Below are 21,258 nucleotides of genomic sequence, written 5' to 3'. Positions count from 1 at the left end.
CACACTCGCCTATGAAGCAGAAGACCCAGGTTCAAATCCCACTTACTACCATTGTGTCCCTGAGCATGATGCTTAACCCTGAGTGTCTCCATGGGGGGACTGTCCCTGTAACTACTGATTGTAAGTCACTCTGGATAAGGACGTCTGGTAAATGCTGTAAATGTAAATGTTGGGCCAAAATTGCTTAGTTAAAAGCACCACATTGACTAGATACTTCCATATCGGTTCCTTTTTATCGGTAGTTTGAATTCAAGGTTTATAGTCACTTGCGCATGGACAAAACATTTTGTTTTTCAAACCATACCCGAGGGAGTAGTGAGCGCTAATCCAGCCAGGCTTCTGCATTTTTCACGGCACGGAACAAATGGTCAACACAGATGTGCTTATCCAGCAAGAATTTGGAAGGCTTTTGGAAGCCGCATTTTTAATCTGGCTGGGGAACTGAAAGGGGATATTTTCTCAAAACACCAGGTATCAACTTCGATGTACAGCAAACAATGTCAAATATGCAGACATTTTTATAGATGTGAGTCCAGACAACAACTTAAGCATAAGCAATCAGAACCAAGCCACTCTTTACACCTATCAGCATTTCTAGCCACTGCAGGACCACAGACAGGCTAGATGAACTCATATTAATGTTAAATAATCTCACAAAGTCAAATTTTCATTATAGGGGACCTTTAACTCAGTCATGAATTATGAAATACCAATATCTGGCATACCATCACCATTTATGGATTTACCTATACCGAGTCTGTGAAAACATCATCTGCATAAAACAGTAGAATGGAACATTTGGTCTCACAATCAGAATTGTGTGAGTTTTGTGTAGTTTCATAGGTGATTTCCACAGGGACTCAATTACATGTGATTTAACAAGACCAAAACCTGCTAATTAATTTAATGGTTCAAAGGATAAAGCCCCATAAATAATGGCAGTCTGTGCAAAGGAGAGGGGGAGAGTGGTTCACGGACACTAGGAAGGACAAATATGCTCTTAAAACATGTTCCTCTTACCGAAAAACAATAACATCTCAAACTATAACAATAGAATTGTGAACATGACAGTGCAGATATTGATGGTGCTATTTGAAAAAAATAATCCATATTTACGGCCAAACAAAAACAAACAAACAAAAAGATAACCACTAAGATTTGGGCTTTTGATAATTGAAACTGTAATAATGTCCAGACAGGATTATGTTTGAAATGAAAGGACTGGTTGTTTAAAATCATAGTTTACATTGATAACTGTTCTGTGATCTGTGATGATATGAGTCAATTTTTCCATGATATTTATTAAAGCGCAATGCAAACTCAATTATTGTCTTCATGGGACTAAATATCTATTATGAACAAAAGCATTCAAGATTTGTGTAAGGTTGTCCAGACCTCTCTTAAAAGAGTCCCTTATACAACACAATGGCTAGAATTGATTCTTTAGTCTGAACAAATTCATAATTCTGCAAATTAATTTCTTATGGTCCCTTAAAATACAAACAGAAATTACACAGAAGGTTCGACGTTGAAGGTAAGCAAAAGTGGTGGTACAGTGGTGGTTCTGTCCTTCTCGTGCATTTCATGGAAACTTAACGAACAGGTTCAAGGACTGTCATCCTTAACAGGATGTCAGAGAAAAAAGATACGTACATACATACACTAATGTTACAAGTCCTAAAATGTTACTGCTGTGTTCATATATTTATGTTTTTTTTATATCAATATCTGTAATTATTGTTAGTTTTGCATTCTGCAAAGCATCCATCTGGCATGATTATAAGTAAAGAAGTCTGTCTATTGTGGATTATTGAGTGTGCTGGTTCTGTTTGATATGCCACGTGTATTCAGATTCACTTATATGATGGTCTGGAGAGGGATTTCAGACCAAACACACATGGATTTTACAGGATTTGAGAAATGGGGCTGAACTGTGCAAAATAATTATATTACAGGTACCCCAGCTGGCATTTTAGTGTTTATTCATGAGGTAAACCAACACGACGATCAGTGCTGAATCAGTGTTGCACTTTCTTTCGTTTCAGAAAAATTAGTAAACGTTGCCATTGCATCACTATTTAAATTTATTAGTTTTCAATAAAATACTGAAACGAGAATCATTTAAAGGGCAGACATTTCTTTTATATGTTGCTTTGTATGTATTTTGACATTGTTAACCTTTTCTAACCCTTTATACAACCAGTAGGATTAAAGGTGGTCACATTCCTTTATTACTTTTAAGCTTTCTGAATACTTAATCTTTGTTTGAATGTAGGGCCAATGATTTAAATTTATTTCAGACTGAACATTGGGGGTCAAGTCAAACATTTCTTCCCACCATTAGAGCTTCTATTCTGGCTCTGTAACAAAAGGATAGCCTCTGTCCATTTCAAATGACCTTTGAAAAGCCTATGAATTTGCTAGCATGGATACCCTTTTAGCTGCCCGGTGGCAGGGACAGTAATATACTCTGGCTAAAAGGCTTCATTATAGTGCCCTGACCTCTCTTACATCTTCCACAAAAAGCAGCATGAAGTGTTTGACCCTGTAATCCATTCCATAGCTCCTGGACAATGATGAACATGATGTAAAGGATGTCAAGGCATCCGTAGGTCATCCAATAAATATGAAGAATTAAACGCCTACCACTGGGCTAATTCTGCCACAAGCACTAATCCTGTGATGGTAAATTGTTAGAAAACATTTTATGGGGTACTAGGGCTACTTAGGTTTCCTCTTGAGCTTCATGAACTCACGACTTAAAGAAAGTCACCTTATATTAAAGCCAGATCTTAATGAGTTCCCTTTATTTGGTGCTAAGCAACTCTTCTGGGCCAACAACCACGTGGCTGTGAGGTTAAGATGGCAATGTGCCGCGGTTGCACCACTTACTTCCCCGTGCACAGCAGAGGCCTACTGATAGATCTGGGCAGCTTTCATATTTAAAAAAAGGTTCACAGATACTACTGCTAAAGAAGCTACTGTGTGGCTACAGGTATAGGGGCTTGAGGAGTATATTTAGACATATGATCACAGGTGAAAGGTGACAGTTATGGTCCACGGCAGCATCACGCAACCGGACAAACCAAGCCACACTACACAAGTTTGTGACCATCTGCAGAAGCCTGTGGGGTAGCCTCTACAAGGTGTTAACTGTCGGTCTCAGTGTTTCCTATAAAACAGGTGAGCATAAGACAACAAGTGTATGCCATCTTCAGAGCGGAAGAGGACTGTTGCAGTTCACACAGAATCCGTTCTGTTCTCTGGAATGTGCTTTTGGCTACTACCCTGTTGCATTCCCATTCTCTGTCTGTGCTGGACGATGAACAAGGCAACAGAATTCCTCCTTGACTGTAAGTAAAACCAGGAGTGGCGCGCCCTGCGGCCGACCCAAATATACCACGAACAAGACATTTTACTGAAACACGTCCAACTCGCGATGGAATATAAGCTCTCTTCGTCTCGCTCTTGTTCTGTGTGTGTGCGTGTGCTTTAAAAGTGTGGGTGTGAAAACGGAGCAAGACAAAGCCATGGCACAAACGATGGCCTTGGCAACAGGAGCTAAGCAACTGCTACCTCTTATGGAACATGTTTACAAACTTGCATCAGCTGTCAATGGCAGAGCACGGTGAATGTCAATTCTCCACGTTCAGCCAAAGACATTGCGGAACAATAACCCATACATAAACACACGGCCTTCGCGCCAGACAATTACTCCAACGCGGTGCTTATAAGCTGTGTGGAAATGGAACGGGCCTGAAGAAATGAAATGTTCAATCATGCACTGTACATCCTATACGAAATAATACATACACATGTGGTTTATATAGTACATACACTGCTTAGTTATTATGACTACTGAGGGGCGATAACACGTATTATCTTGTAACTGTGGCACTTGGCATTGGGTGGGATCTATTTGTTCCTTGATAAAGATTTGTGTGTTGGAAGCAAGGTTCACAGGGGAGATCAGCTTCAACAAAAAAAATAATATTCGGGAAGATTTTCAAAGGTCTGATTAAATGGAATCTAACTGTGAGCAATCAAAGACACAAACTTGGAAACCCCAGAATAGGATAAGACTCCTAAATGGAAATTGTTCAATTGTTCCATGGTAAAAGGAGTTGAAAGGTGTTATTCAGTGACTCAACAATTATTGTGGTGCCATATTTTGCACTTAAAAGGTGAATGCTTTTTATAGCCTGCATTAATTAAAAAGGCATTTAAGTATTTCTCACAGTGTCTTAGTAATGCATGGACCTACTGTAGTGTTCTTCAATTAACAAATTTGATTGCATGCACTAAGTGATGACTGTTCATACATTCATAATAATATTTATTCAGTCTTAGCAATGAGTGCCATCGAACAATTTGCTGCTGTTTGACTGTTCCCCTGACATTTCAAAGACATTTCAGTTGCATAGATGCCTTCATAAGCATGAAATGTATATTTTCAAATTGCACCCAAATGACATTTAAAACCTGTTTCTCTGTTCTAACCTAAATTTATTGGTGTCAACATAAAAAGCTTCATAAACTTCACAGCTGCCGGTGTATGGCAGTATTGTCTTTGATTAGTCTACTATTGCCCTTGCCTGTCTGTTTAACTGAGTGTTATATTATTACTGCAGTAATCTATGGATTATAGTATTAAGCCACGAACACTGAGCTCCTGATGAGGTTTCTCTGCAGGCGATCTGCATTCTCAAATCAAGGACTCCTTATAACTTCGGAGCTACAAGGGTAGAAATAGCACACAAGCATGGCAGCGAAACTGGGCCACATACAAGGAACTCAGAGTTGGGCTTGTAAGAACATTAACGGTTACTCACTAGACCCCATGTGGAGGCTCTACTGTGGGAACATCTAAGCACCATGCCATTTCAGCAGCCATAATGGGTCACTTTCTGTGCCATTTGGGCTTCGAATTACTAATGTCTCCGCCATTATACCCATATGAGTGCAGTCCACTCGTTTTTGCTTGCAGAAACTGTTGGAGACCTCAAGCAGCAAACAACACTATGCAAAGGTTTAGCACAGCAAACCCTGGTCTTAGAGTCCAGGTCCTTCTTGTGGTTCCCACACCAAAACCCCAAGAGTCACATAATGTTATGTAATCTATTTTCCTCAGTTTCTCTCAACCCCTTTCCCATATGATGTGGGAATGCCCACAAGTCTGCAGAGAGATGCATGGGTAAAATGTGGTTGATTTTGGTGTAGCAGGTCAGTGCACACTTTCTTTGGGCTAGCCCCGGTGTCTGAAAACTTTAAGCATGTGTAATAGCCTGAGGACACATATTACAACAAGGTAATATCCATTAATTTAGTACGTTGGGATTTCAGTGGGAACATTTGGATATAGTGGGCATTCTGGGAAAGAACCCATGGGGTTTTGCATGGCTAATAAATGATGAACAACACTGGGTCAATGTGGGATTTATTTCCTTTTGCCATTCACCTATTGCTTATCAAAAGTCCACAACAACCACAAGTCACTATGAAATGTTAAATGAAATTGTCTTTTATTGCAGCAAATGAAGGTACTAATTTTATGTCATGCTTTGTAGTTACTATAGTTACAGACACCATGTATACAGTACCACACATAATTACACATGCTTGGTTTGACTAAATCCAAGACTTCTAAGGATGATTCAAAAAGATTAATTGGATGCAGAACTAGCTCTGGCTCAATCAGCTTGCCAAATGCTTCAGCTACCCCACCACTATCGCACCACACACACTGTGCAATGAACAGTATGGGGATATTGGCAGAGCTCAAGCCTCATCCAGGGTGCACTGTGGTGTAAATCAAGTGTGCCTAGCGGGATAATGTGGAGAGTATTTAGCGAGCAGATTGTAACAGGGCAATTGGAAAATGTACTGGCCAGTCTTGGCAAACTGATAATGCGATTCATGCAAAAATCAATGTGTAGGAAATAGATTACTGCAGCTTCATATAACTTAGATTGATTAATCTTTTAGCCCCCTAGTCAGCATACAGTGTGCATTTATGTCACAAAAAATATGTACTCATTGCAAATGCATGAGGTGGATCAAAACCTGTCCCTTGTTTATGGGCTAGCATTTAATGTGTGAAGAAAAACAATGCGTTTTATATAAATGGATTTTTAAAAACGTACATAAAAAAAATCAATTTAAAAAAAAATTCAAGTCATAACAATAATGTTGTATTGTAAACTGCGTTCATAGGTAATCTAAGGTACGCGGTACAGGTTTCTGTGCCGACTTCATTTCCCATAGTTCATTGCGGCACAGTCTGCGCGCGCAGCACGGAAGGTGAGTTCAGCGCTTGCTGTACGTACCATTGCTCTTACAGTGCCACTGTTTTGTCGTTTATCTATTTATTTTTACGTGGTTTTTTTATTCGCGGACGCGATAAGAAGTAAATAAAGGTTCATTTAAAAAAATGTAGCATGCATATAATCTGTAGTGGAATTTGAATGGTTTGCGCGGAACATTATTCTCTGACCACGCCGGGGTGTCAAGTGGAGAACAGTAATTCTCTACAGCGGGGTACTGACGGAACCGATTTTAAAGTCTAGAAATGTATTCGCTTTGTCAAATTAATACAGTGTTTTACTATGATTGTCCGCGCTCTATTTATGTATGAATTAGAGACGTATTTACAATAGGGTGATTAGTTTCATTTTGGATAATCACTAACTATTTTACAAAGAATCAGGTCAAAGAAAAAACTCAAATTAGTTATATGTTAAATATGTTACATTTGACTTTTGTTTCGTTATTGAGACGAAGGTGCCGCCAAGGTGCCACTGAGGCAGGTATTGTCCCCTCACACGGACCCTCTGGGCACCTTTCACTGCTCACCGAGGGTGATGCAGAGGACACATTTCATTGTGTCACTGTGTGCTGTGACACAATCACTTCACTTTCATATTAATAATTTTATAATTTTTTTACTATGTAATAAACATGTCGAGAGATAATTCAAAATCTTGTGTTACATTGCTCGTGTATTTGCTAAAAATGGCTAATTGATGAAGAAAGTCTGTTTTCAAGATTTCTATAGATTGATATTGCTCTAGTTGATGGCTTCCATCTACTAGTTCATCATTTCAACCATATGTTCTTTCCACCTCGTGCATGCATTACTAGGTTATAAACAGAGTCCGACTTAGGTAAAGGTTGAATTGAGAATGTTCTGGAGGAGCAAGAAGCACTGGTTTGTGTTCAGCTTATTACTAATTAATATAGGCAAATACTGTCTTACAAAAGCACACTAGAACAGGGTTTTCGAGTGTTTTAATCAGAAACATGAAATAATACATTTTTCATATGTTCAGGACACTTCAGATTAATGTTGATACAGGCCCAGAATGTTGGTCGTACTGGCAACCTACCATCACAATGTGCAGGTGTCTGTTCCATGAACTCCTCTCGTACGCTTATTGCTTTTCTTTTTTTTTATTTACTACACACCACAGATCAGCAACCTGATGTTAACTCTTAATATTCGGAAGAAATAACAGTGGGGATATGACTTTCCATGCTTGTGTTTTGGAAAAAATGTCTCCCACTGCAATACGGTGTAAGACCTGATGAAATGATCTTTTCCATTTTTTAAATTGAAAAAAAAAAAAGTGTACATTTCCTTTGTGATCATTTTCACAGAATATTTATATGGTTTATTCATATGGTTTATATGGTTATATGGTGTGCAGTGGGGCATTTGCCCATGTTCCATATTTATCTTTTATTAACATGTGTAACTATTGTGTTAACAGAGTGTGCAAAGTTCATACAAGTGAAAGTAAATGCTTTCATTTTTGTGTTTGTGTGAAGCCGGGTCAGCACGTACAGCTGCAGCCTACACCTCATCTGGGTGGTCGGGTGTTTCTTCGTATGCTAGACAAAAGCAATGACGTTCTCACTAGACACTGGGCTGCATGTTAATGGTACTGGGGGAGCAGCTTCAATGTCATCACTAATGTGCAGTCATAGAAGTGTATAAAAGCAAACAAGACGAATAAATGTCAAATAACACACCATGCAGTGCGTATTTAAACTGATTTTGGAGAGTGTGACTCCTGCACTGATGCGTTGTAGCCTGTATTGTTCTCTGTGGGGCAGTTTTGCAGAGGCTAATTGGTGTGGGAGGCTAAATCGCCCTCTAAAATAGGCAGAGAACTACCGATTCCTGGATTCTCTGGATAGTCATTCCCCAGAAAGCAGAACTCAAGTACATTTCTTTAAAATGTCATATTATCAATGAGTGCCAAAAAGCCCATTGTAATGGGTATTGTGCCCCTTATGGCAGGCTGCAGTAGTTTTTTTTTGTGCCGGTTTTCTTTGTCACCTTTCTCGTCAAAACAGTTTTGTCAATCTACAATTCAAACACAATTGTCCATCTTGTCTAATTCAGACATTATGTATTACCTACACCCCCATAAATATATTTTAAAACATTCTTCTGTATCAAACAACGCCATCATATGATTGTAAAGTGCAGTGGTGGCCGAACTGGTAATGGAGTGAGCTCGTAACCAGAAAGTTTTGAATCCCAAACCACCAAGGTGCCACTGAGGTTCCCTTGAATGCACCGTCCCCACACACTGCTCCCCGGCTGCTCACGGCTCACTAAGGGCGATGCAGGGTTCAATATAGTTGTGTACACCCATGTATCACAATGACAAAAACAGTCCCTTTCACTTTCAAGTGATTGACAGCCATCGAAGCTTGATGCAGTACCTGAAACTGTCATCTCCATCGTGGAAACATGGTGTGGGACTAGTAATACTACTACTACTGGTAGTAATAATAATATAATAAACTGTTTCATTTATACCTGCAAACTACACCAACATTACGTGGAATGCTAATAGCTTGTAGCCTTTCACATTGTTGACAATATATAGGGAGAAATGCAATTCTTTTTACTGGCCAGTATATATTTTTCCCATTAAAAATCTCATGGCAAGTTCTGACATTAGTGCTTTTCAGCAGTAGGATATATATTTATTAATTTATTCAGTCATACTCCTCTTTCTATGAGCCTGGTCTGATGTAGACACTTTCACTTTTTAAGATAGTTTTAAGAACGCTCTGGGCCAATCCAGCATTTAGATATTCCAATATTCTAACCTCGCCCCCTTTTTTTGGCATATATGTTAATTGTATTATTTTTAAAGAAGCCCATCTTGTAATATTTCGGGTGAAATGGTGTTTTATTTGCTAATGCACCAAGCAGAGGCAAGAACCACCAAACGCAGCTTTGTTTCAGGCCAAATTGCATGGCGAAACCTAATTGCAGACAGGTGGTCACTTTTCAGGCAATGGCAGACGCCTGGTTTGCGGCAGAGCGAATTTATGGTGTTACAAAAAAAGGGATATGATTATCCTGTTTATAGAATATAGATTTTTTTAATCTGTGTGGCAATTAGTGAACATCTTCATCTAACTGGATTATAACCGTTCATGTTATAACAATTACATGTACATGTCCATGCAATGCAGAGAGGGGTGATTACTGCATGCGTAATCCACTGTATGTGGACAGAGATGCATTATGTAGGAGAACCTCCATCAATTATGTACCACTTATTCGTGCCACGGCGATACCTAATTGATTTGATTCTCTTTGCGTCATGTATAATGAAACAGGTGCAGCGTTGTGGCACCCCCACCCCCCCACCATCTCCTGGAGGCTTCATCACATGCTGCAGCGACAGATTCATTTCTCTTGTCTGTCACTCAGTTGTGAGGATCGTTTTCTTTGGAGGGAAAAAGGCGAAACCGAAGACTAAATGATAGCCCCCCTCCCCCCCATCCCATTATAATTACCAGGGCGCTTGTCACTCCCTTTCCCCCCAGTTGGTTCTGTTGTAGCGGTGCTTAGCATGTCGTTTTATATGATTCATCAGCACCGAGGGGGGTATTCTTCACACTGGGACAAAAAAAGTTTCGAGTTCTTCAGAAATTAGGTCTGATTGACACAGTCGTCTCTCCCTGGGCCCATGGCCTTAAGTAACTTTAAATAAGTAAAAGATGAAAGTTGCTGCTGACTCAGCTCTGTCTTTCAATCGCTCTGAGGGCGGAGCAGAGAAAGGAACATCAGAATTGTCTTCAGTCCAGGGGTCACTCGGTCACGTATTTAATTTTTTTTAACTCTAGGTTGGGATTCTGCGGACAATCAGCTGTACCTGGTTCTAAAGCATCTGACCTGACTGGAACACTAAATAAGGTACAAGTGTATTTTTCCCCCCATATGCAGTATACATGGAAGAAGAACACAATCTGCACCATATCATCCATAAACCTGCATCTTGAGCACAATCTCTTCATCACATAAATAACAACAACATTTATTTCTTATATAGCCCAAAATCACATACAGTATGTCTCAATGGGCTTTGACAGGCCCTACAGTTGACACCCTCAACCTTGACCCTTCTTCACACAAGGAAAAACTCTAGGAGAGAGAAAAAAGAAAGGAAGAAACCTTGGGAAGGAGTGATAGAGTGAGGAACGTCCTTCCAGGGTAGAGTGAGCCTGCAGTTGGTGTCAGAGCAGGGTTGGTGATGATATGTCCAATAAGAGAAAAAGTCCTACAGTTGTAGAGGTGGAGAAGTCCAGTAAAAGTGTAGTATAGAGCATCTGTCCATGTTTAGAGGTGCTGGACAGGGCAGAGTAGGTTTTAGTCCAGTGTCATGGTGTACATTACGTGTCCATTATGATGCTACTGGTCCAAAAACTTGTTTATTAGCATAATTCGACTTTACAGACATATAGTTGGTTGTGTGACTTCTCTTCAGATGCTTCTGTTCTGGGATTTATGTTGACAGTGAAATGCACTGTACTATTCTCTGTGCACCCCATTGTTACTGCTGCTTCTAGAGCAATCTCAGCTCAGGGCTCTGTGCATGTCAGAGTCATGGTGACAATGCAAGGCGTTTGTCTGGTGTGCAGAAGTCATTTATCTGCTGTTAATCCCATTGGAAACAAAGAGATTAATTCCCAAATCATGTAAACAAATTGGCGTGTCCTCCGTTCTCCACCCTGCCCCTTTATCTGTGTCAGAACCACCAAAATGTTCTGTGTTTGCGCAACTATAGGGGGGTTGAGCAGAGGGAGAGAGTGCGATCTTCATCTCTGGGATTAGCTGGAAAATGATGGACGTCTGCATGTCAGACGGGTCTTTTTCGCCACAGGATATGAAAGAATTTCATTAAATCCCTTGAACCAAAGACAACAGCACGGAATGTAGTGGCTGTGTGAAAATATCACCCCGCCACCACGTTCCCTGGCGATAAATAATTCTCTAAATAAAAACGAGACGCACACCTGAGCCCTAGATGTGGCCCCCAGAAGGGCAGAACCCTGTTAGAATGTTCCTCACGTGAATCTCAGCAAATGTTCCTAAACAACATGGGACGATAGGACACGTGTCCAGTTTCATCTGACAACATCTGAGGTTTATCCTCTCTTTTTCACATTAGGGTGTCATAACACCGCAATTTCCAACTTGATACTGATATGGAGGAAAATACAGTTTCAATATCACAGGGAGGACAGTAACTTTTAGAACAATATAAACAATAATATAATAAGGATTAGAAAGATGCAAGAAGACAATACAATACATCAGAAAGATGCATTAGAAAGATGCAAGAAGACAATACAATACAAACAGTGCTAACTTTGAAGTAAGATCACTAAGCAAATATTTTAATGTTCCTTTATACAGTGCAAAAAAAACAATGACAACTGTATTTTGCCTGAGGTAGAACTGCCTTGTGAGGACTTTCTGGTCACAAATGATAGTGTTCTTATTTTAAATGAACAGATGTGGGGACTGCTACCATTTGGGCTTGAGCTCCCAGATTAGCGTTATTTTTAGCGTTCTTATTTTATTATTAGCCATAGCCGCTAGCCCCTTCACTGACAGCTAATGTGGCTATTGGCTAACTGCTAATAGTTAAATGGCAAACGATAGTCTGTGTTAACATCTAATCCTTTTTTCTCCACCAACAGTGGGCATGAAGGCCCACCAGCAGTTGCCGTGATGCTGCTGGTAATATCGATAATGTCACAAATGAATACTGGCAAGCGCAAGCGTAGCCACATATTCTGGCCAATTCTGGTTACCAGTGAAGTTTAGGATAGACTTCAAGATCTTGTTGACTGTTTTTAAAGCGCTTATATAGTCCAGCAAGACGATCCTCGGCTCTGAAACAACCTTCTCAGGCACATAAGACCCTGGAGGTTTTTAAATCAACTTAAAAACTCAATGGTTCTCTGTGACTTTTAATTTGTATTAAACCGTTGTATTCTTTTAGTCCTTATTTTTTGTACACAGTCTCTTGTACTGCACCTTGGCCAACATAGGTATTTTATTAAAAACAAACTGACTTTCACTTTAAAGTACATAATATTCATCTATAATTCTACTATTTTCATATTGATTTTTATCTAAGTATCAATTCCCTGACAACCATAGTTCACATATGCCAGCAGTGACATAACACAGTGCATTAAGGCAGCCATTTGCTTGTGCAAGGCACAGTAATATTTCATTACGGGAAAGTAAATGCACATGGTAGGGAATGTTACTGAAACAGGGCTGTAGTTTTAATGACCGTAAATGCATTGACTATTTATCTGGGGACGCTAATGTAATATCCTAATATTAGATTCCCTCATTTATCCTTTGTCCAGTTCACTAAAGGGCTCTGCGAGGCCCATTACCCCTGTGTAAGTGGGGGACAGATAAGGTTGTCCATTCTCAGAAGGATTATTCTGTTGGGAGGCATTTTATGATGTGCCCGTGTTTCAGTGCTGCAACTCTGTGCTCGTTTTTTGCAGGGGAGTTTATTCAGTGGAAGTTGATATATCATCATATTTGTGCATTATCTCTGGCAGCTGGTGAGTTTGCATGGTGTACTGAGCAGTGATGGTAAATGTTAGCCCCAGTAAATGCCACATTTCTTTATATCACGTCAAGAATGTGTAACTGGAGGCAATAAACGCAATGGAGCCTGTCTAATTGCATTCCTCAACATATACCGATTACTTATTTTTCTGCAGATAAAATGCGTGCCGAATTGGACGTGTCTATTAATATTTTTTTCACCGCGTTGCAGACTGATCGTGCAGAATTAGGCCCGATTAGAGCACGGCCCTGAATGCCGATCGCTGAGGATGCAGCGAGTTATCATTGTTGCGTTTGGCCAGCGGGGGATATACGGCTTGTTTCGAAAAACATCTCCTGCAAAGCTCGGCTTTTGCCTCCCAGTGCACACTCGACGGGTCCCGCCGCTCTTTCCGGGGAATTAATACATTCCCAGAATCCGCGCGCCGCAACGTGTTTGTTGTGGGTTTGATTTAAAATGGATGAGAAGTGGCAGTTCTCAGGCCTCGGCAAGAAGAAACGAGCTGTTTCCCAATCCGCTGTTTAGAACCACAGGCTAGCTGGGGAGACATAAAACTGGTAACTGGTGGAGAAGGCCGAGCCGTGGCCGTTGCTTCTTGGAGTGCTCCCTCTGCACGCATTTTCAGCCCTAATGCATTTAATAAGTGGAATCAGTCACTTTGTAACTGCACTAAATTAATCCCCTCTGTCGTCGTATTGCACTAGATTTTAATATAGTGTTCCATACACCGCTAACTGCTGGAACAGCGACCTGCATATTCTAACTCCCTCTTCACCGAAAGGTCTCGTTGAGCTAAACTCAGTCTCTACAAAGTAATGTATCTTTAAATTATAGATATATCTTCCAAATTTCCTCTTCTCGTGTTTGTTTTATACTTTATACCTTTTATGGTTGGCTCGTGTCCACATTGCTGCAAGAGTTAATCTGCCCAGCTTCTTCACACACCTTCTTTTTCTTTAAAAATCTTTGCTCATTAGCATTTGAGGAGAAGAATTACTGGTACAAGTTGAGACACTGTGCAGACACTGACAAAGATTCAGCCACTTGCCAGTGTCCATGAATGTTTCATCTTGCGTTGTTGCAGTCAACTGGGTCCCCAGGAACGCCCTGTCTCCTATCAAACCAAAACTGACGTTATCAACACTAGCGCTGGCGACAGTTTTTAACAAGAAGTCATCATGTTAAAGCTCATGAAACAAGTGTTATTTTTGTCCAATGCTTATATTGTGGATTCGGTGGAACATGTGATAACATCTCATTCCATAAACAATGAGGTTTCAGCCTGCAGTTCTGAGGAATGGTTTGGACCCTCCGCTGACCCCTGCCATTGTGACCTTGATTAAGGGCCCTTAAACTAACATGCTTCCTCAACCAAGAAAAACAAAAGCAGTGCAGAAACTGTGCTGCATTCCGTGGAAAAAAATCCGAGTTGTGCTTGATTCGTAAACATGTCGTTATTCCAAGGCCTTGCACGCTTGGCTGGATCTTAACAATTCTGGGTTAACACCATCTAGCACTTCTTCTCAAGGCCTGAATGTTGTCCACTTGTAGGTAATGAAAGATGTGTGATCAACAATGCACGCCAAAAGGCAGAAGAATTTGCATGCTCTCCATTTTTAGGTCAAAATACCTTGACTGGTTCAAAAACCGTGTTTCATCTATGTATTTGAAGACCATTGAACTGGATTTGGATTTTGCATGGTGTTCCCTTCTAGATCTTCCTGAGGTTCGTAATGGGTTAACTAGACACACCAAATACATGAGTGATTTGAAGGAGGAAAAAACAGACCATTGGTCCCATATGCCAAGATAAGTTACAGCCCTTAGCTGTCATTTTTCTTAATGGATCTTGAGAAGGACAACTGCCTGTTTCCTGCATGTAATTGTTTAGCACACGTTGAAGCATCTTTCAGTTGGAGTTACTGTTGTGGATGTTCGAGAAGCTGAAGGGCTGAATAATTTGTCTTGATGGCAATGCCTAATTACAGTCACAGATGAGGACATGTCCTGGGCTGTCCCGGAATATCTGGTTTGCCAGCATTTTTATTTTTTTTAAAGAACCTTTTTATACATTTACTGCATGAATTATGTTCTTGTTTTAGCTGTCTTAGGCTGTGCTGTTTTGCTGCTGGCAGGAAGTCACAGCCAATGAAAATTTTATGCTAATAGAATTTGGAGCAAGCCGTTTTTATAAACACAACACGCCTGTGGTATTAGAGGCATGTTGCTGCACTGGGCAAAGCAATTCAAATGGCTTTTTTTAATTAAAACTGACATTTTTTGTGTAATAACTTAGATTTTTAATAAAATTCTATGGAAGATTTACTCTGTTATTGTTTTATGAGGATGTCTCCTTACCTCCTCATGCATTCTTGCAGACATTATGGTTCTACGCGGAACAGCGTGCGCTATAAACTGTACGCCCTGGTACAGTTTTATTATCACGTCCCTTTTTTGTGCTCATTTCCAATTTCTGTTTCCATCCCAGATGTTTGGTTTCTGTCATGTCACTTCCTGTTTTTTTTTCTCACGTTTTTACAGTCGTGAAGCAAACTGTATTTGCTTCTCCTGTGGTTCTGTATTGTCATTTATTTATTTGACTGTGTATGTATTATTCACCTCTGTGGGTAACACACCCAGTACATGGAATACATAGAATAGTGTTATCCAATTAGAATAGTGGGATTACTAGTAGTGAAAGTGAAGTGACTGTCACTGTGAAACACTGCAGAACAGCACACGTTGACACAACGAAATGTGTCTGCAGCTTTTAACCATCACCATTGGTGAGCAGTTGGCAGCCATGGGCAGACCTTCCCTGGGGACAGAGCTTTGCTCAGTGGCACCTCAGTGGCACCTCGGCAGATCGGGATTCGGCCCGGCAACCTTCTGATTACGGGACCGCTTCCTTATCCGCTAGGCCACCACTGCCCCAGTAGTAGTATGGATTACAGGGGTAAAATATGTTTTAGAAATAATCAACGATGAGGTTTCACAAACATGCACGCTTCACACTCCCCTTCTTGAGGTCTGCGCCGAAATGACAGCTTGTTTACTACCATGGTCTGTATAGATAAAGGGGCATTCGTTGGTGGAATTTTAGCCATTACTTTGTCTTTAAAGAAGAAAAGAGGAACACCATCACAGCACAGGGAGTTACGCCCTGGTTCAAGGCTGAGGAGGACAATCTTTCAAGGTTTCTCCCTCCTAGCTCTTCATACGCATAAACCTGAAAATTTGGAAAACAGTGGAAAATCGGCAGACTAGGCGCTGAAGATATCCGACTCAGAGCTCCGACTAAATCAATTTGACTCAAATACGCTCCAACTCCAACATGGGAATGATGTGTCCCAGCTACCATTTTTCTTCCTTTTCCCCCCGTTTTCTCCCCCTGTGCCCTCCTTCTGTCACTTTAATCAATGCTTTTAATTACAGTCACTTTCAGTCGCCCCACAATCTACTGTCACCTCTGGGAGATCCTGCCACAGAAGAGGAGCAGGCCTGTTACATCCTGGGGGACTTGCAGCGTGTTCTGTAATAGCAGGCCCCCGCCAGTCCGTCAGCTACATTGCCAGCCTACATCCCTCTTGGCCCACTGGGTGGTTCCAACACTTTCCTTTGTTAAATGGATTTTTTGCCTTGACTGGAACAGGGAAGGGAATGAGAGAGATGAGAGGAAAGTGAAGCACACTTACCTGATTCTCATCAAACGTCAGATCCGAGCTTCTATTTTTCTCATAAAATAATAAAATCATGTCTATTTGTTCCACTCCACCAAGAGAATATTGCATGTTGGCTGAAGATGAAAAACTTACACCTTCACACTGAATTTTCCTTGGAACTATTATTACAGATTTTTTTTTAGGTTTGTGCTGTCCTGTGCATTTTAATGGTGAATTAAGGCCTCTTGAAGGCCCACCGAAAGACCCCGGATGCTTGGCGCGGTGTTGACCTTGCTTTAAAGCTATTACATGCTTAACTGGACGTGTGCTAATTAAACCGAATGTGGATGTTTCAAGGTTATTCCAGACAGCACGTATGTCGTTATAAAAAGAGACGGCATTGTTGAGCCTGCTTACATTGTGTTTGAGGCCTGGAGAATTCAGATGGTGTGTGCTGAGAGCGTTAAATCTCACATGAGTAATTATTTGCCACAGATTTTGCAGATGCTTTATACATCAGGGATGTTAAATGGCATATGAGGAGTTATTATAGCACACTTGATTTGTAGGATCATTATGCCGTATAGTTCATTATTCCTCCTAGCTGTTAAAACTCACGGCATCAAACAAATGGTAGACTGGCTGTGCTGCCACATGCCTTTTCTTGAATGTCAGATTGAAAAAGGCATTTAAGTCTTTTAAAAGTATCTTTCTTTCTCTCCTCTGTGAGTTTTCCGTCAGAGAACCAGTGATGAAATTGTTGCAAAATAATACACTCCCGTCTCTAAACCAGTACAACATGGGACTGGCTGGAGATTTTAGCTTTTACTTATGCTTTAGCTGTATTTCAGTCATTTCTGTTCAGCCTACATTAAAGCAGTTGAATTGTCCTTGCTGGGTACAAGATGCTTTTGCAGCCTAAGTGTTATGTTGAAATCTGTGCCATATGAGAACTCATGTGAGAATTATAAAATCTGTTTGTGTTGTTCCCACATACGCATAAACACCCGCTTGTTCACCCCCAAATATTATTCCTGGTGATTTAAATCAAAATAATACATCCGAGAAGTGCACTTCAAAACTAGAACTGCCCCAGTTAGGATCATCATAGGCACACCACCACAATATGTATGGTATGTGTATCCCAAAGTACTGTTATTTGCTGCCAAAAGAAGAGAACCCTAAAACTTTAACCAGACTTGATTATTATAGTTGTTTTTTTCTTTAATTAACTGATGAAATTAACCAATAATGTCTGAAATAAGTTTTATGTCTTGTCATTTTGTCTTGTGGTTTGTTTTCTTTGCAGATCAAGGTCAAACTCGCTCTGCTAATTACATCTGCTAGGGCCCGTGGGAAAGCACAGGGTCTGAAAGTAAGTGTATTTATTGCATCTCTTTGGCAATAAATTCTGCAGGATCATTAATAGATTTTTTTGCCCATCTCCCGCTTACTCTCTGGTTTTTAGGGGATCTTTTTCAGTTTTTTGATTATTGATAAAGTGAATAGGCAGGTCTTTCTTTTTATTCCCACCCTTCTTACCCTCTGAATTGCTAAGTATGGAACTCAACACGCACTTATCTTTAGTTGAAAATGTGCACTGTAGGTAGAAGAGAAGTGTCATCTGTCACCAGTCAGATGAAGAACAAACAGCAGAGCTGGGCCCTGACCTCCTAGGGCTCCCGGGGGCTCCATTGCCTCGCAGTCACACCTGACAGCTCAGAGTCCCGCTTCCATCCTGGCTTTCTTTTAAACATTTTACTCCATCTGAGAATAACTGGACCTTTACAGGCCTGTAGCACCAGTAACGTACAGCAATATATTAATATTAATTTCGCTCCCTTTTTTTTAAACTCTGCTTTCCTATATTTGATATTATACTGGATTGCTTGAATGTTATTCGGTCAAATATTTGAATGACACATCTATTGCTTTTCATCATGTGTTAGTTCAGAGATGCAAGAAGAGAGAGTCTAGATCACGGTTCTTTCATCCTTACACTGCGGCTCTCTGGGGCTTTGGAAAAGTGTATTTTATTTCCATCCATTGTTTTTTTTAGTGTAGTTCAAAATGTAAAGATTATTGTGGCCTTGTAACATTAAAATGCAAAATGTGTTTAATTGTTTGTCTCTAAATATGCATCACAATATATGCCCACCACCCTGCCTGGCTACCCCCACTAGAGCTCTTAATCAGTTCAATTAGAGTAGTATTTAAAAATCTGACGCCCCTTGGGGTGAGTAAACAGTCGTTTGCCATATTTCGTGTTTAATGATTTAGTTGATTTGCATGTGTTGACTTTGGTAAGTAAGGTGTGTAGAGTTAACATAGCGTCACTAAGTTAGGGTGACCAGATCTCCTCTTTTCCCCGGACATGTCCGGCCAGGTTTTTAGACTTGTCTGGGTGATTAAACATTCACCACATCTTCGGCTTCTACCCACATAGTCATACACACTAGGTTGATTGGTGACTCTAATTTGGCTGTGGGTGAGTGTGTATGTGTGTGCTGCAATGGGCTGGCACCCTGCCCTGGTACAGTCCCGGTCCTGCATCCAGTGTCTCTGTACGAACTTTGGCTGTAGTTTCAGTGCATATAGATAGTGACTGAGTGAATGCAATCATAAAAATATGCCAAAATATGATACTATTATTGTTAATATAGATGAAATGAGGAGGGCCTTATTTTTTGTCACAGTGCAAATTTAAATGTTTCTTTTAAGACTTTTTTTCTTGTTGAAGCATTTTTTGGTAGTCGTGTCATGTGAAACTGAAGGGCGTGGTCTGTTGACTAGTTGTGACTGGACACCAATAAGTGTGATAGGCATCCATTATGGTGACAAATGCAAAGGACATAGGGCCACCGAGAAAGCTAAACCGAGTCTCCTTTCACAGTGTCACGCCGAATGAGCATTAATGAAATGCATCATCAGTTTATGATGCCGCCTTAAATCTTCACGCAAGCAATCAGCAGAGTCACTGGCAGCTGTTGGCGGAAACTGCTAACTGCCGTGCAGCTGGGAGGAAACCTCCTACTGGTCCTGAGGGAGCGTTTGTCTAAAGCGCTGCCAGTGAATCTGGGCCTGCCGCAGCACAGTAGGCCCCCGATTCAGTCGACAGATGTTTGATTTGGATATAATGCAGTCTGGAGCCTGAGTTTTAACCCTTTTTCCATATTTCATTATACTCCGGCAAGGCACGATTGATCATCAAATCCTGCCGATTTTCAGACGGCCACAGCTAAAGCGGTCATTAAAGGTCAGCGGCGCTGTTTCTGTCTGGCACATCACTAAGTGTGGAGACGCGGACAGATGACTGTAGCAGTTGTTTGTCACGGCTGCTGCCTGTTTGGTTGCTTTCGCATTCATTGTGCATGACAAAACTGTCAAAAACAGCGGCGCGCTCGAGATTACACAGCAGCGCTACACGCATTGATACATTTCGGCACAACGAGAGAGGAAAATGCCACTAATTTGACTAATCGGTGTAGAAGCAGCTTTGCTTTCATGTGGCTTTGCGCAGTTTTGTTAAGCCATTTGCCGATATGAAAAAGCAACTATATTTCATAAAATACTTTGCCATAGATCAGCGAGAAAAAAAACCCCAAACAAAAAACAGTGTCTCAAAAGCTGTTAATTTCTCTGCTAATTTCTGTCAGAAATAAACATGCAGAATACAAAGAGGGCCTACTGCAGTTACCTTTCATGTGGTGCTAGCTGTTAAATGCCTAAATCTAAGATGTGCAAGGCTTGTGTTGATCACAGACATCGTATTTTCATGCTCAATATTTTCCTTAAGCAGATTTGGTCGTTTGTGGCATGTGGGATTTACATAAAACAAGGCACAGCAGACAGGACCAGGTGAAAACACATCTACATGGATACAGAAATACACAAGGGTAAAGACAGGGCAGAAACAGAATACATTTATACATGGAACGTCAGGTGGACACGACCAAGAAATTACACACATGGAACATGCAAACACGGTTTATCTCTCAGGACCATGACAGATGGACACGTGTGAAACGGTGGTGCACACCTCCAAGGTTGTGAGTTTGAATCCTGGCTCAAACTGTGTGTGTGTGTGCTGTTTGCTTGCTCCCCCAATACTGGCGCAGGTTTCCCCCGGGTTCTCTGGTTGCCTCCTGTCATCCAAAGTCATGCACAGTAGGTGGATTGGTGGCTCTAAAAATGACCGTAGGTGTGTGTGTATGTGTGTCTCTGTGGTGTGTCGGTGCCCTGCCCCGAACGAGGGTCCTGGGATGTGCTCGGGCAGCCGCAACCTGGATTAACAGGACTAAGCAATTGAGGATATTGAGTGAGTTGCTATTAAACCCTAGACACCAGACTAGTGATACTTTAATTGTGTAAAGAAATAAGTAAATAGAAAATGAAATCATTGCAGATTGAAACATTTCCCACCAATGCCTAAGTAATTGAAACAAAGTCAACTATTCGACTGCCTCAACCTGGCTTCACACACTAAATACACTCATGTTGCAGTATTGCCTATTTCTCCTGGGGTTACAAAGTCTCCACATTACATTTACATCACGTCTTTACTTAGTTATTCATATGCCAGATGTTTTCATTCAAAGCGATAAAAGCTTCAACTGCTAAGAGTCAAGAGAGCACAAACACAAAAAGAAGGATGTCTTTTCAGATGTGCAGCAATATCTAGA

General features: G+C 40.8%; 1 protein-coding gene across 4 annotated transcripts in view; it reads left to right on the top strand.

The window, feature by feature from the left end:
- The window catches only part of fhit (fragile histidine triad diadenosine triphosphatase), a 177,824-nt gene that overhangs the window by 2,802 nt on the left and 153,764 nt on the right, over positions 1 to 21,258 (top strand). The window contains exons 1-3 of one of the 4 annotated variants that reach the window (XM_028999252.1): positions 6,300 to 6,318; positions 10,156 to 10,225; positions 17,886 to 17,951. The gene's annotated coding sequence lies outside the window, so the exon portion shown is untranslated. Of the gene's footprint in view, positions 1 to 6,277; positions 6,319 to 10,155; positions 10,226 to 17,885; positions 17,952 to 21,258 lie in introns of those variants that run through there. The other 3 variants (XM_028999254.1, XM_028999253.1, XM_028999255.1) reach the window with 3 other exon arrangements.

The sequence above is a fragment of the Denticeps clupeoides genome, chromosome 12, assembly GCF_900700375.1.
Source record: "Denticeps clupeoides chromosome 12, fDenClu1.1, whole genome shotgun sequence".
Lineage (NCBI taxonomy): Eukaryota > Metazoa > Chordata > Actinopteri > Clupeiformes > Denticipitidae > Denticeps > Denticeps clupeoides.
The sequence above is the reverse complement of the archived record's forward strand: the minus strand, read 5'-3'. Positions and strand labels throughout refer to the sequence as shown.